The following is a 13,883-nucleotide window of genomic DNA, read 5'->3' on the forward strand; positions in this document are numbered from 1 at the left end:
CAGTCTGTTTTTTTACAGTCCAGGCAGAGTTGTAGGATAGATAGGGGATTTAACAGAAACGAGTCACCTCTTACCGGTACACACATTTCAAAGATTAGAAGCGTATCCTGCATTCCAATGTGAGGCAGAGAGGGTAACCAGGCCCCTTGGGTGTCCCACTCAATAAGGAGCCAAGTCTGCATTTTCTTTCCCTTACTTGTGATTGTTGCTGGCAATTTTTGCATGTAAATCTTGGTGGGGAAACTAACTTTTTTTTAATGCATGCATGCCAGCCAAGCCACTACACAACACAACACTAAACAATACATTAATTATAATGGTGCCAAACGGTGCCCACAAACTGTTAGGGCCTTATAAAGATGTCCCAGAGTGGCACAGCAGTCTAAAGCACTGCATCTCAGTGCTAGAGGTGTCACTACAGACCCTGTTTCGATTCCAGGCTGTATCACAACAGGCCATGATTGGGAGTCCCGTAGGGCTGCGCAAAATTGGCCCAGCGTTGTCTGGGTTAGGCCGTCATTGCAAATAAGAATTGGTTCTTAACTGACTTGTAAAGTTAAATAAAAAATAAACAGCAGAACTTTCTTTTCAGCACCATGGAGTGAATCCTTAACACGCAAAACAGTTCATTCAGCCTCATTTATTTACATTTACATTTACATTTAAGTCATTTAGCAGACGCTCTTATCCAGAGCGACTTACAAATTGGTGCATTCACCTTATGACATCCAGTGGAACAGCCACTTTACAATAGTGCATCTAAATCTTTTAGGGGGGGGGGGGTGAGAAGGATTACTTATCCTATCCTAGGTATTCCTTTATTGCTTTAAAAAAAGTAAATGTGGTTTCTACTGACAGTTGAGATTTACAAACTATGTCATGAGGGAACGATGAGTGAATAAGACGCAATAAGTAATTCTGATTAAGACATTAATGAGCGAGCTAAGACAGACCTGGTCAATTTAAATATTTGTTCAGCACTTTTGAAATGTACAGAGACAGATTTCAGAACATGGGTCGTTCTTACAGTATTCTCCCTGTACACCAAGTCAGAACCATAGGATAAGGGTGCATATAAGCAGACAATCTCTTACAATATTTGATGACGACACACCGTCATTTTGGAGCTGCCTTACTCAAGAGAGCAAAAAAGAGACGCGGCTTTATTAACTCAAATATGCCAAAATAACATGCAAAAAAGACAACAGGCAACAGGTGGGGCACCTTCCCCGAATGATCGGCTGCCACTGCTGCTGTCTAATAAAGCATGGAGAGAACTCTAATTAGCAACACTAGCGGCAGTAGCAGCAGCATGGCTATCCATTTGATACCTCTCCCCTTCTGTATCCCACCACTGCTACTACCGTAGATTATACCTGGGGTCGTATGTATCAAGCATATCAGAATAGAAGAACTGATGTAACTTTATTCATTGTGACTTAAAAGGCAAAACTGATCCTAAATCAGCACTCATATGAGATGCTTCATGAATATGAGCCCTGTTCTCGCATTACTGTCTAGGACCACCAGGTGGCAGTTGCTCACTCCTTTAACCCATCACAGGAACACACGATGCCTTTGTGTGTTCTGAGCACTCTCCGTCTCTAATCTCTCTCTGTTTTGAGATCTATCGCACCCCGACTCTCTCTCTCTCTCTCTCTTTCTCTCTCTCTCTCTCTCTCTCTCTCTCTCACATGCACTCTCTTTTTCTCTGTCTCTCTATGCCTTTCTGTATCTCGCTCTCACTTCTGTCTTTCCTTCAACCCCACTCTGTCTATCCATTCCTCTGTTTCACTCTCTCTGTCCCTCTTTTACATACATACATGCATGCACACATTCTCTCTCTCTCTCTCCTTTTCTGTTCTTTTGGTGGAATTCTAACAGGCATAATGACAAAAAATATTAAACAAATAAGCACTTACTGGGGAAAATAGTCTCTAAGCCTTGTGGATATTAGTATTGACACTATTTGAGGTTGCCATGTGCATCCGTTGCCAAGACTAGAATTGGAGCGACCACGTTCATATCCATATTAATGCATGTTGACATACTTAGAATATAACATAAGATATTCATGTATTTAGCCATAGCATTACATTTACTATGGATAATAATTATTAGAATAGCTGTGGGAATTAGTAGATTTAAGTGTTTTCTCACTGCTGTGTGTTGCGTTAGGACATTTTCTTCTTCTCTGCTACCTTTTGTTGTTGGTTTATTTCACACGGATGCTTGTGGAATAAAGTTAAATAATTTGACAAGAAAGATCAACTGGCATCTGAATTAGTAAAAACAGTGTTATTAGTGCCTTCACTTAATGGTAATTTAATGTACAGGTGCCATGAAGGCTGCTTCAGCCTGCTGAGAATATCCTAATATGGACACCATACAGCTGCAAGGCACTTATTAATGGCCCTACTTCTGGATTACATAGTTCATTTTGATTTGGCTGGAGATTTAGTCTGAGGTACGAACACATTAGCTGATTCATTCCCCTCAGAATACCCAGTAGTCAGACATGTATAGGCCTATCTACTGAAACAATATGGCCACATATTTTATATTTGTCACAAGAGCAGGGTAGTTTTTCTCAAGGATAGTTCCAATCTGAGCCTTTGGATGGTGCAAGAGCATTGCTAATGTTTCATATTGCTGTAAGTGTAGAAATGGTTGGAAGATCTGTACATTTGTTTGTATAATTACTGTATTGCAGTGTCCCTTTTGGTAGGTACTTTATTGAACCATAATAGTCTTTCCCCCTTTTTTGAATACTACAAGGTGATTCATTTTGCCTCAAATAATGCGTCAGGGCAAGTTTCTGCTCTCCTGTAAGTGTTTTATCTTAAAAAGTTGAACTTTTTGGGGTTTATATTTACAGTGGACTAATTGACAAAATACTAAAATATAGTTCAGAGTGTCAAATTCCTTTAATTGCTCAGTGTGAACCTGCTTTCATCTGTGAAGAGCACAGGGCGCCAGTGGCAAATTTTCCAATCTTGGTGTTCTCTGGCAAATGAAAACGTCCTGCACGGTGTTGGGCTGTAAGCACAACCCCCACCTGTGGATGTGGGCCCTCATACCACCCTCATGGAGACTGTTTCTGTTTGAGCAGACACAGGCACATGTGTGGCCTGCTGGAGGTCATTTTGCAGGGCTCTGTCAGTGCTCCTCCTGCTCCTCCTTGCACAAAGGCGGAGGTAGCGGTCCTGCTGGGTTGTTGCCCTCCTACGGCCTCCTCCATGTCTCCTGATGTACTGGCCTGTCTCCTGGTAGCGCCTCCATGCTCTGGACACTACGCTGACAGACACAGCAAACCTTCTTGCCACAGCTCGCATTGATGTGCCATCCTGGATGAGCTGCACTACCTGAGCCACTTGTGTGGGTTGTAGACTCCGTCTCATGCTACCACTAGAGTGAAAGCACCGCCAGCATTCAAAAATAACCAAAACATCAGCCAGGAAGCATAGGAACTGAGAACTGGTCTGTGATCCCCACCTGCAGAACCACTCCTTTATTGGGGGTGTCTTGCTAATTGCCTATAATTTCCACCTGTTGTCTATTCCATTTGCACAACAGCATGTGACATTTATTGTCAATCAGTGTTGCTTCCTAAGTGGACAGTTTGATTTCACAGAAGTGTGATTGACTTGGAGTTACATTGTGTTGTTAAGTGTTCCCTTTATAGCAGTGTACATCAGCATATGGACGAGTGGACCAAGTGAAAAAGAACGAGTTCCTGCAGACAAAATGGATAGAGACTTCAGCTTTCTCCTCATATGTACATTATATCAAATGAAGGTACAAGCCCTGCACTTTTAAAATCAAATCAAATGTATTTGTCACATACACATGGTTAGCAGGTGTTAATGCAAGTGTAGCGAAATGCTTGTGCTTCTAGTTTCGACCATGCAGTAATATCTAAGTATTATAACCTAACAATTTCACAACTACCTTATACACACTTGTAAAGGAATGAATTACGAATATGTACATACAAATATATAAATGAGTGATGGCCGAACGGCATAGGCAAGATGCAGTAGATGGTATGGAGTACAGTATATATATATGAAATGAGTAATGTAGGGTACGAAAACATTATATGAAGTGGCATTGTTTAAAGTGGTTAGTGAAACATTACATCAAGATGGCAAGCTGTAGTAGATGGTATAGTGTACAGTATATACAGTATATATAAGATGAGTAATGTAGGGTAAGTAAACATAATATAATATAAAGTGTCTAGTGATAAATTGATTACATCAATTTTTCCATTATTAAAGTGGCTGGAGTTGAGTCAGTATGTTGGCAGCAGCCACTCAATGTTCTTGATGGCTGTTTAACAGTCTGATGGCCTTGAGATAGAAGCTGTTTTTCAGTCTCTCGGTCCCCGCTTTGATGCACCTGTACTGACCTCGCCTTCTGGATGATAGTGGGGTGAACAGGCAGTGGCTCGGGTGACTGTTGTCCTTGATGATCTTTTTGGCATTCCTGTGACATCGGGTGGTGTAGGTGTCCTGGAGTGCAGGTAGTTTGCACCCGGTGATGCGTTGTGCAGACCTCACTACCCTTTGGATAGCCTTCCAGTTATGGGCGGAGCAGCTGCCGTACCAGGCGGTGATACGGCCTGACAGGAGGCTCTCGATTGTGCATTTGTAATAGTTTGTGAGTGTTTTTGGTGACAAATTTCTTCAGCCTCCTGAGGTTGAAGAGGCGCTGCTGCGCCTTCTTCACCACGCTGTCTGTGTAGGTGGACCATTTCAGTTTGTCCGTGATGTGTACACAGAGGAACATAAAACTCTCCACCTTCTCCACTACTTTCCCATCTGTTACGGTTTTCTTCTGTCGAAAGAGAGGAGGACCAAAATGCAGCGTGGTTATTCATAAACATCTTTAATAAAGATGAAAATACGAACAATATACAAAAACAATAAACGTGAAAAACCGAAACAGCCCTATCTGGTGCAACAAACACAGACAGGAACAATCACCCACAAAATACCTAAAGAATATGGCTGCCTAAATATGGTTCCCAATCAGAGACAACGATAAACACCTGCCCTTGATTGAGAACCACTCCAGGCAACCATAGACTTTCCTAGACTACTATACTACACACAACCCCATAAATCTAATAAACCCCTAGACAAATCAAGACACATAAATCACCCATGTGACACCCTGGCCTGACCAAAATAATAAATAAAACACAAAATACTAAGACCAGGGCGTGACTGTACCCCCCACCAAAGGTGCGGACTCCCGGCCGCACACCTAAACCCATTGGGGAGGGTCTGGGTGGGCGTCTGTCCATGGTGGCGGCTCTGGCGCGGGACGTGGACCCCACTCCAACATAGTCTTAGTCCGTTTACTCCGCATCCTTAGATTAGCTCAGGACTGAGAGGAAGCTCAGGACTGAGAGGAAGCTCAGGCAGGTTGATGGCTCTGGCAGATCCTGGCTGATTGGCGGCTCTGGCAGATCCTGGCTGACTGGCGGCTCTGGCAGATCTTGGCTGACTGGCGGATCCTGGCTGAATGGCGGATCCTCGCTGAATGGCAGATCCTGGCTGACTGGCGGATCCTGGCTGCCTGGCGGATCCTGGCTGACTGGCGGCTCTAGAAGATCCTGGCTGACTGGCGGCTCTGGCGGATCCTGGCAGACTGGCGGCTCTGGCGGATCCTGGCAGACTGGCAGCTCTGGCTGCTCCATGCTGACTGGCGGCTCTGGCTGCTCCATGCAGACTGGCAGCTCTGGCGGCTCCTTGCAGACTGGCAGCTCTGGCGGCTACTTGCAGACTGTCAGCTCTGGCGGCTCCTTGCAGACTGGCAGCTCTGGCGGCTCCTTGCAGACTGGCAGCTCTGGCGGCTCCTTGCAGACTGGCAGCGCTGAACAGGCGGGAGACTCCGGCAGCGCTGGAGAGGAGGAAGGCTCTGGCAGCGCTGGAGAGGAGGAAGGCTCTGGCAGCGCTGGACAGGCGAAGCGCACTGTAGGCCTGGTGCGTGGTGCTGGCACTGGTGGTACTGGGCTGAGGACACGCACAGGAAGCCTGGTGCGGGGAGCTGCCACCGGAGGGCTGGTGCGTGGAGGTGGTACTGGATAGACCGGACCGTGCAGAAGCACTGGAGCTCTTGAGCACCGAGCCTGCCCAATCTTACCTGGTTGAATGCTCTCGCCCTGCCAGTGCAGCGAGGTGGAATAGCCCGCACTGGGCTATGCAGGCGTACCGGGGACACCGTGCGCAAGGCTGGTGCCATGTAAGCCGGCCCAAGGAGACGCACTGGAGACCAGATGCGTAGAGCCGGCTTCATGACACTTGCCTCGATGCCCATTCTAGCCCGGCCGATACGAGGAGCTGGTATGTACCGCACCGGGCTATGCACCTGCACTGGAGACACCGTGCACTCCACAGCATAACACAGTGCCTGCCCGGTCTCTCTAGCCCCCCGGTATTTCAGGAAGTTGGCGCAGGTCTCCTACCTGGCTTCGCCATACTCCCTGTGTGCCGCCCCCCAAGACATTTTTGGGGCTGACTCTCGGGCTTCCATCCACATCGCCGTGCTGCCTCCTCATACCAGCGCCTCTCCGCCAGCCCCGCCTCCAGCTCTTCTTTGGGGCGGCGATATTCTCCTGGCTGTGTCCAGGGTCCTTCACCGTCCAAGATTTCTTCCCATGTCCAGAAATCTGGATTTCGCTGCTCCTGCTGCCGCTGCCTGTCACCACGCCACTTGGTCCTGTTGTGGTGGGAGATTCTGTTACGGTTTTCTTCTGTCGAAAGAGAGGAGGACCAAAATGCAGCGTGGTTATTCATAAACAACTTTAATAAAGATGAAAGTCGCTCTGGATAAGAGCATCTGCTAAATGACTTAAATGTAATGTAATGTAAGGAAAATACGAACAATATACAAAAACAATAAACGTGAAAAACCGAAACAGCCCTATCTGGTGCAACAAACACAGAGACAGGAACAATCACCCACAAAATACCTAAAGAATATGGCTGCCTAAATATGGTTCCCAATCAGAGACAACGATAAACACCTGCCTCTGATTGAGAACCACTCCAGGCAACCATAGACTTTCCTAGACTACTATACTACACACAACCCCATAAATCTAATAAACCCCTAGACAAACCAAGACACATAAATCACCCATGCCACACCCTGGCCTGACCAAAATAATAAAGAAAACACAAAATACTAAGACCAGGGCGTGACACCGTCAATGTAGATAGCGGGCTGCTCCCTCTGCAGTTTCCTGAAGTCCACGATCAGGTCCTTTGTTTTGTTGACATTGTGTGTGAGGTTATTTTCCTGACACCACACTCCAAGGGCCCTCACCTCCTCCCTGTAGCCCGTATTGTTGTTGTTGGTAATCAAGCCTACTACTGTAGTGTCGTCTGGAAAACTTGATGACTGTGTGCGTGGCCACGCAGTCATGGGTGAACAGGGAGTACAGGACAGGGCTGAGAACGCACCCTTGTGGGGGCGGCCCATCAGGAAGTCCAGGACCCAGTTGCACAGGGCGGGGTCGAGACCCAGGGTCTAGAGCTTAATTATGAGTTCGGAGGGTACTATGATGTTAAAGCTGTAATCGATGAACAGCATTCTTACATAGCTATTCCTCTTGTCCAGATGAGTTAGTGCAGTGTGTCGTCTGTGGACCTATTGGGGCGGTAAGCAAATTGGTGTGGGTCTAGGGTGTCAGGTAGGGTGGAGGTGATATGGTCCTTGACTAGTCTCTCAAAACACTTCATGATGACGGAAGTGAGTGCTACAGGGCGATAGTCATTAAGCACAGTTACCTTAACTGTCTTGGGAACAGAAACAATGATGGCCCTCTTGAAGCATGTGGGGACAGCAGACTGGGATAAGGATTGATTGAATATGTCTAATGCATGCTCTGAGGACGCGGCCAGGGATGCCGTCTGGGCCTGCAGCCTTGCGAGGGTTAACAAGTTTAAATGTTTTACTCACGTTGGCTACAGTGAAGGAGAGCCCGCAGGTTTTGGTAGCGCCCTGTCAGTGGCACTGTATTGTCCTCAAAGCAAGCAAAAAAGTTGTTTAGTCTGTCTGGGAGCAAGGCATTATGATCCGTGACGTGGCTGTTTTTTCTTTTGTAGTCCGGGATTGACTGTAGACCCTGCCACATACCTCTCGTGTCTGAGCCATTGAATTGCGACTCCACTTTGTCTCTATGCTGATGCTTAGTTTGTTTGATTGCCTTGAGGAGGGAATAGATACACGTTTGTATTCAATCATGTTTCCGGTCACCTTGCCCTGATTAAAAGCACTGGTTTGCCTGTTCAGTTTTCCACAAATGCTGCCATCAATCCACGGTTTCCGGTTGGGGAATGACCTGTGGGTACAACATCACCGATGCACTTGTTAATAAACTCTCACACCGAATCAGCGTATTCGTCAATGTTGTTGTTCGCCGCAATGTGGAACATATCCCAGTCCACATGATTGAAATAATCTTGAAGCGTGGAATCAGATTGGTCGGACCAGCGTTGAACAGTCTTGAGCGCGGGTGCTTCCTGTTTTAGTTTCTGTCTATAGACTGGGAGCAACAAAATGGAGTCGTGGTCAGCTTTTCCAAAAGGGCGGGGGAGGGTCTTATATGCTTCGCGAAAGTTAGAATAACAGTGGTCTAGGGTTTTGCCAGCCCGGGTAGCACAATCGATATGCTGATAGAATTTGGGGAGCCTTGTTTTCAGATTAGCCTTGTTAAAATCCCCCGGCTACAATAAATGCAGCCTCAGGATATGTGGTTTCCAGTTTATATTGAGTCCAATGAAGTTCTTTCAGGGCCGTCGATGTGTCTGCTTGGGGTGTAATTTACACGACTGATTATGATCGAAGGGAATTATCTTGGTGGATAATGCGGTCGGCATTTGATTGTGAGGAATTCTAAGTCAGGTGAACAAAAGGACTTGAGTTCCTGTATGTTTGTTATGATCACACCACGTCTCGTTAATCATAAGGCATACACCCCCGCCATTATTCTTACCAGAGAGATGCTTGTTTCTGTCGACGCGATGCGTGAAGAAACCAGGTGGCTGTACCGACTCAGATAGCGTGTCTCGAGTGAGCCATGTTTCCATGAAACAAAGAACGTTACAGTCTCGGATGTCTCTCTGGAATGCTACCCTTGCTCGGATTTCGTCTACCTTGTTATCAAGAGACTGGACATTGGCAAGTAGTATGCTCGGGAGCGGTGCGCGATCTGCCCGTCTACGGAGCCTGACCAGAAGATGGCACCGTCTGCCCCTTCTACAGCGTCTTGTTTTGGGTCGCCGGCTGGGTTCCGATCCATTGTTCTGGGTGGTAGGCCAAACAGAGCATCCACTTCGGGAAAGTCCTATTCCTGGTCATAACGTTGGTGATTTGACGTTGCTCTTATATCCAATAGTTCCTCCCGACTGTATGTAATAAAACCTAAGATTACCTGGGGTAACAATGTAAGAAATAACACATAAAAAAAATACTGCATAGTTTCCTAGGAAAGCGAAGCGAGACGTCCATCTCTTTGGCGCCGGAAGTTGTTCCAATGGGAATTTGTGCATGTTTACAGTGCCACCATAAGGTAAAAGTTTTGATGATTTTTATAAAATTCCTTTTGGAACAGTAATTGGTGGCATATTTTATCTCAAACCTAGACTGTCAAGTCTCTCACTCCCCAACATGGGGACAATTGGGAGCACCTGTACCACCCAGAGAAAAAAAAGTACCTTTCAGTTTTTATAGGTCTGCTGCATCTTGGACTCTGTGGTCATCACATTGCTTCTGACACCTTTATCTGAATCCCACTGTTCTTACCTTTCTAACGGTACTCAGCATGTGTTTGTAAGACTTATAGTTTTGAAATCGAAATGTACTTAATGAAGTTTACTTAATGCATAACATTAGTATACAATATTATGCGTTATTTAGAAAATTTCACCAGAGAGGGTGGTTTAACAGGTTAATTCATGCAAATTTTGGTTTAGCGTTAGCATAAATTTAGACAAGTGAAGAATAAGATAGTTTATTGGAAAGCATCTAATAAAACAACCAGTTCATCTTCCTCTTCAACTCACTCCATGATTGACTCCATGACTTAAGAATCCCAAAAAATTGATATGAAATGGGAATACGCTTGATATGACATGGAATGGAAGTATTTTTTTCTTATGCTGCACTTTGTTAAGACACTGTTCCCTTCGTGTTCTTTTGACCATGACAAAAGGAAATTGCCTTTGCTGTTACGATAATTTGTCGTAAGTAAGATGAAGCGTGAAATCAGAGGAAAAGGGACGACGAAACGAGATGTGAACCAATCAGACACGCCTTGGAGGTTTGCTAATGTTGTCGGTGTTATATGATGCATTTGATATGCTTTGTTTGGTGATCTGCTCTGTTCAGCATTTGTCATGCACATCATAAAGAGCAATGGGGTGGAAGTGTCTCATCCTAAAGACACATAACAGGTGCAGATTCTCGTAGATCCTAGGAAACCTGGTCCATCAAGAACTACAGGGATGCTCTCTCTCTCACTCTCTCTATCTCTCTCTCTCTCTCTCTCTTCTCTCTCTCTCTCACTCTGTGTGTGTGTGTGCATCAGTGGTGGTCGGTCCTGTTTAAGATGAGGGAGGAGGATTATTATTTTTAATGATCATGGCCTTATTTCTATTGCAGCATATTGGATTCATTCCCCGTTTTGTTCTGTTTGCTTCCTTTTAAGAAATGTTTAAAATGTTTAATACACCTGATAGAGGAATTCTAAATTCCTTTATGTTTTATTGTCAAAACCAATTCAATTCGCACTCATTTCTAATTCATGAGAAGTTGTAAGTTTATCATTTGCATGAATTAGCAAGAGACCAGTCTTAAAAACAAGTTCAGCATTTATTCTTGATGAGTACTGACCCAAAATACAAAGAACATTACATTTTAAAGAAAGAGAACATAAAATGACGTCATCAGTTTCACACCCTCTCCCATCCTTACAATAGCGTAGTATTCAGTCCTAGAGATTTTTTACTCCCCTCATAAAACTACATTCCAACCTGTCTAAAAGATATACTTCTCTCCACTATTGGAATCCAACCAAAACATTCTTATCTGTCTGAAAAGCTATCTTATCCCTCCTCCTTAAACTTCCCAAGAGGCACAGACAATTAATTCGTTCTGCTTACATTTTCAGTAGCAGCTCAACCAAAACCTCATACTTTTCATATTATAACATAATAGTATTAGAATAAATGGTTCTAATCAATAATGTATACATAATTAATCATTTCAACTATAATTTCCTCTAACAACACCCCTGATCACAAACAAACACTGTTCATTTTCATATCATCCACTTAAAAACAGCATGATGACTTTGCTCATTGTATATATAATTTATGCTCGCAACTACTGATGCGCTCTCCTCCTCTCACCTTTTCCATTCACTTGTGGACTTCAGTGTACAAATCAAATCAAATCACATTTTATTTGTCACATACACATGGTTAGCAGATGTTAATGCGAGTGTAGCGAAATGCTTGTGCTTCTAGTTCCGACATTGCAGTAATAACCAACAAGTAATCTAACTAACAATTCCAAAACTACTGCCTTATACACACAAGTGTAGGGGGATAAAGAATATGTACATAAAGATATATGAATGAGTGATGGTACAGAGCGGCATAGGCAAGATACAGTAGATGGTAACGAGTACAGTATATACATATGAGATGAGTATGTAAACAAAGTGGCATAGTTAAAGTGGCTAGTGATACATGTATTACATAAAGATGCAGTAGATGTAGATGATATAGAATGTATGCACACATGAGTATATATGTAAACATATGTAGACATATGAGATGAATAATGTAGGGTATGTAAACATTATATTAGGTAGCATTGTTTAAAGTGGATAATGATATAGTTTACATAATTTCCCATCAATTCCCATTATTAAAGTGGTTGGAGTTGAGTCAGTGTGTTGGCAGCAGCCACTCAATGTTAGTGGTGGCTGTTTAACAGTCTGATGGCCTTGAGATAGAAGCTGTTTTTCAGTCTCTCGGTCCCAGCTTTGATGCACCTGTACTGACCTCGCCTTCTGGCTGATAGCGGGGTGAACAGGCAGTGGCTCGGGTGGTTGATGATCTTTATGGCCTTCCTGTAACATCGGGTGGTGTAGGTGGGCAGGTAGTTTGCCCCCGGTGATGCGTTGTGCAGACCTCACTACCCTCTGGAGAGCCTTACGGTTGTGGGGGGAGCAGTTGCCGTACCAGGCGGTGATACAGCCCGCCAGGATGCTCTCGATTGTGCATCTGTAGAAGTTTGTGAGTGCTTTTGGTGACAAGCCAAATTTCTTCAGCCTCCTGAGGTTGAAGAGGCGCTGCTGCGCCTTCTTCACGATGCTGTCTGTGATGTGTATGCCGAGGAACTTAAAACTTGCTACCCTCTCCACTACTGTTCCATCGATGTGGATAGGGGGGTGTTCCCTCTGCTGTTTCCTGAAGTCCACAATCAACTCCTTAGTTTTGTTGACGTTGAGTGTGAGGTTATTTTCCTGACACCACACTCCGAGGGCCCTCACTTCCTCCCTGTAGGCCGGTTCGTCGTTGTTGGTAATCAAGCCTACCACTGTTGTGTCATCCGCAAACTTGATGATTGAGTTGGAGGCGTGCGTGGCCACGCAGTTGTGGGTGAACAGGGAGTACAGGAGAGGGCTCAGAACGCACCCTTGTGGGGCCCCAGTGTTGAGGATCAGCGGGGTGGAGATGTTGTTGCCTACCCTCACCACCTGGGGGCGGCCCGTCAGGAAGTCCAGTACCCAGTTGCACAGGGCGGGGTCGAGACCCAGGGTCGAGCTTGATGACGAGCTTGGAGGGCACTATGGTGTTAAATGCTAAGCTGTAGTCGATGAACAGCATTCTCACATAGGTATTCCTCTTGTCCAGATGGGTTAGGGCAGTGTGCAGTGTGGTTGAGATTGCATCGTCTGTGGACCTATTTGGGCGGTAAGCAAATTGGAGTGGGTCTAGGGTGTCAGGTAGGGTGGAGGTGATATGGTCCTTGACTAGTCTCTCAAAGCACATGATGACGGAAGTGAGTGCTACGGGGCGGTAGTCATTTAGCTCAGTTACCTTAGCTTTCTTGGGAACAGGAACAATAGTGGCCCCCTTGAAGCATGTGGGAACAGCAGACTGGGATTGGGATTGATTGAATATGTCCGTAAACACACCAGCCAGCTGGTCTGCGCATGCTCTGAGGGCGCGGCTGGGGATGCCGTCTGGGCCTGTAGCCTTGCGAGGGTAAACACGTTTAAATGTTTTACTCACCTTGGCTGCAGTGAAGGAGAAGCCGCATGTTTTGGTTGCAGGCCGTGTCAGTGGCACTGTATTGTCCTCAAAGCGGGCAAAAAAGTTATTTAGTCTGCCTGGGAGCAAGACATCCTGGTCCCTGACGGGGCTGGTTTTCTTTTTGTAATCCATGATTGACTGTAGACCATGCCACATACCTCTCGTGTCTGAGCCATTGAATTGCGACTCCACTTTGTCTCTATGCTGACGCTTAGTTGGTTTGATTGCCTTGAGGAGGGAATAGCTACACGTTTGTATTCAATCATGTTTCCGGTCACCTTGCCCTGATTAAAAGCAGTGGTTCTCGCTTTCAGTTTCACGCGAATGCTGCCATCAATCACCGGTTTCTGGTTTGGGAATGTTTTAATCGTTGCTGTGGGAACGACATCTTCAACGCACGTTCTAATGAACTCGCAACACATCAGCTGTCTGTGAACAGGCGAAAAAACCTTTCCAAGCCAAACCTTCATATCATGACTGCTAACCGCTACCCACAGCCTACATAGTTGTCATGTCATAGTCAACATACTAGAACTT

The sequence above is a fragment of the Oncorhynchus keta genome, chromosome 11 (genome assembly GCF_023373465.1).
Source record: "Oncorhynchus keta strain PuntledgeMale-10-30-2019 chromosome 11, Oket_V2, whole genome shotgun sequence".
NCBI classification, from domain to species: Eukaryota; Metazoa; Chordata; class Actinopteri; order Salmoniformes; family Salmonidae; genus Oncorhynchus; species Oncorhynchus keta.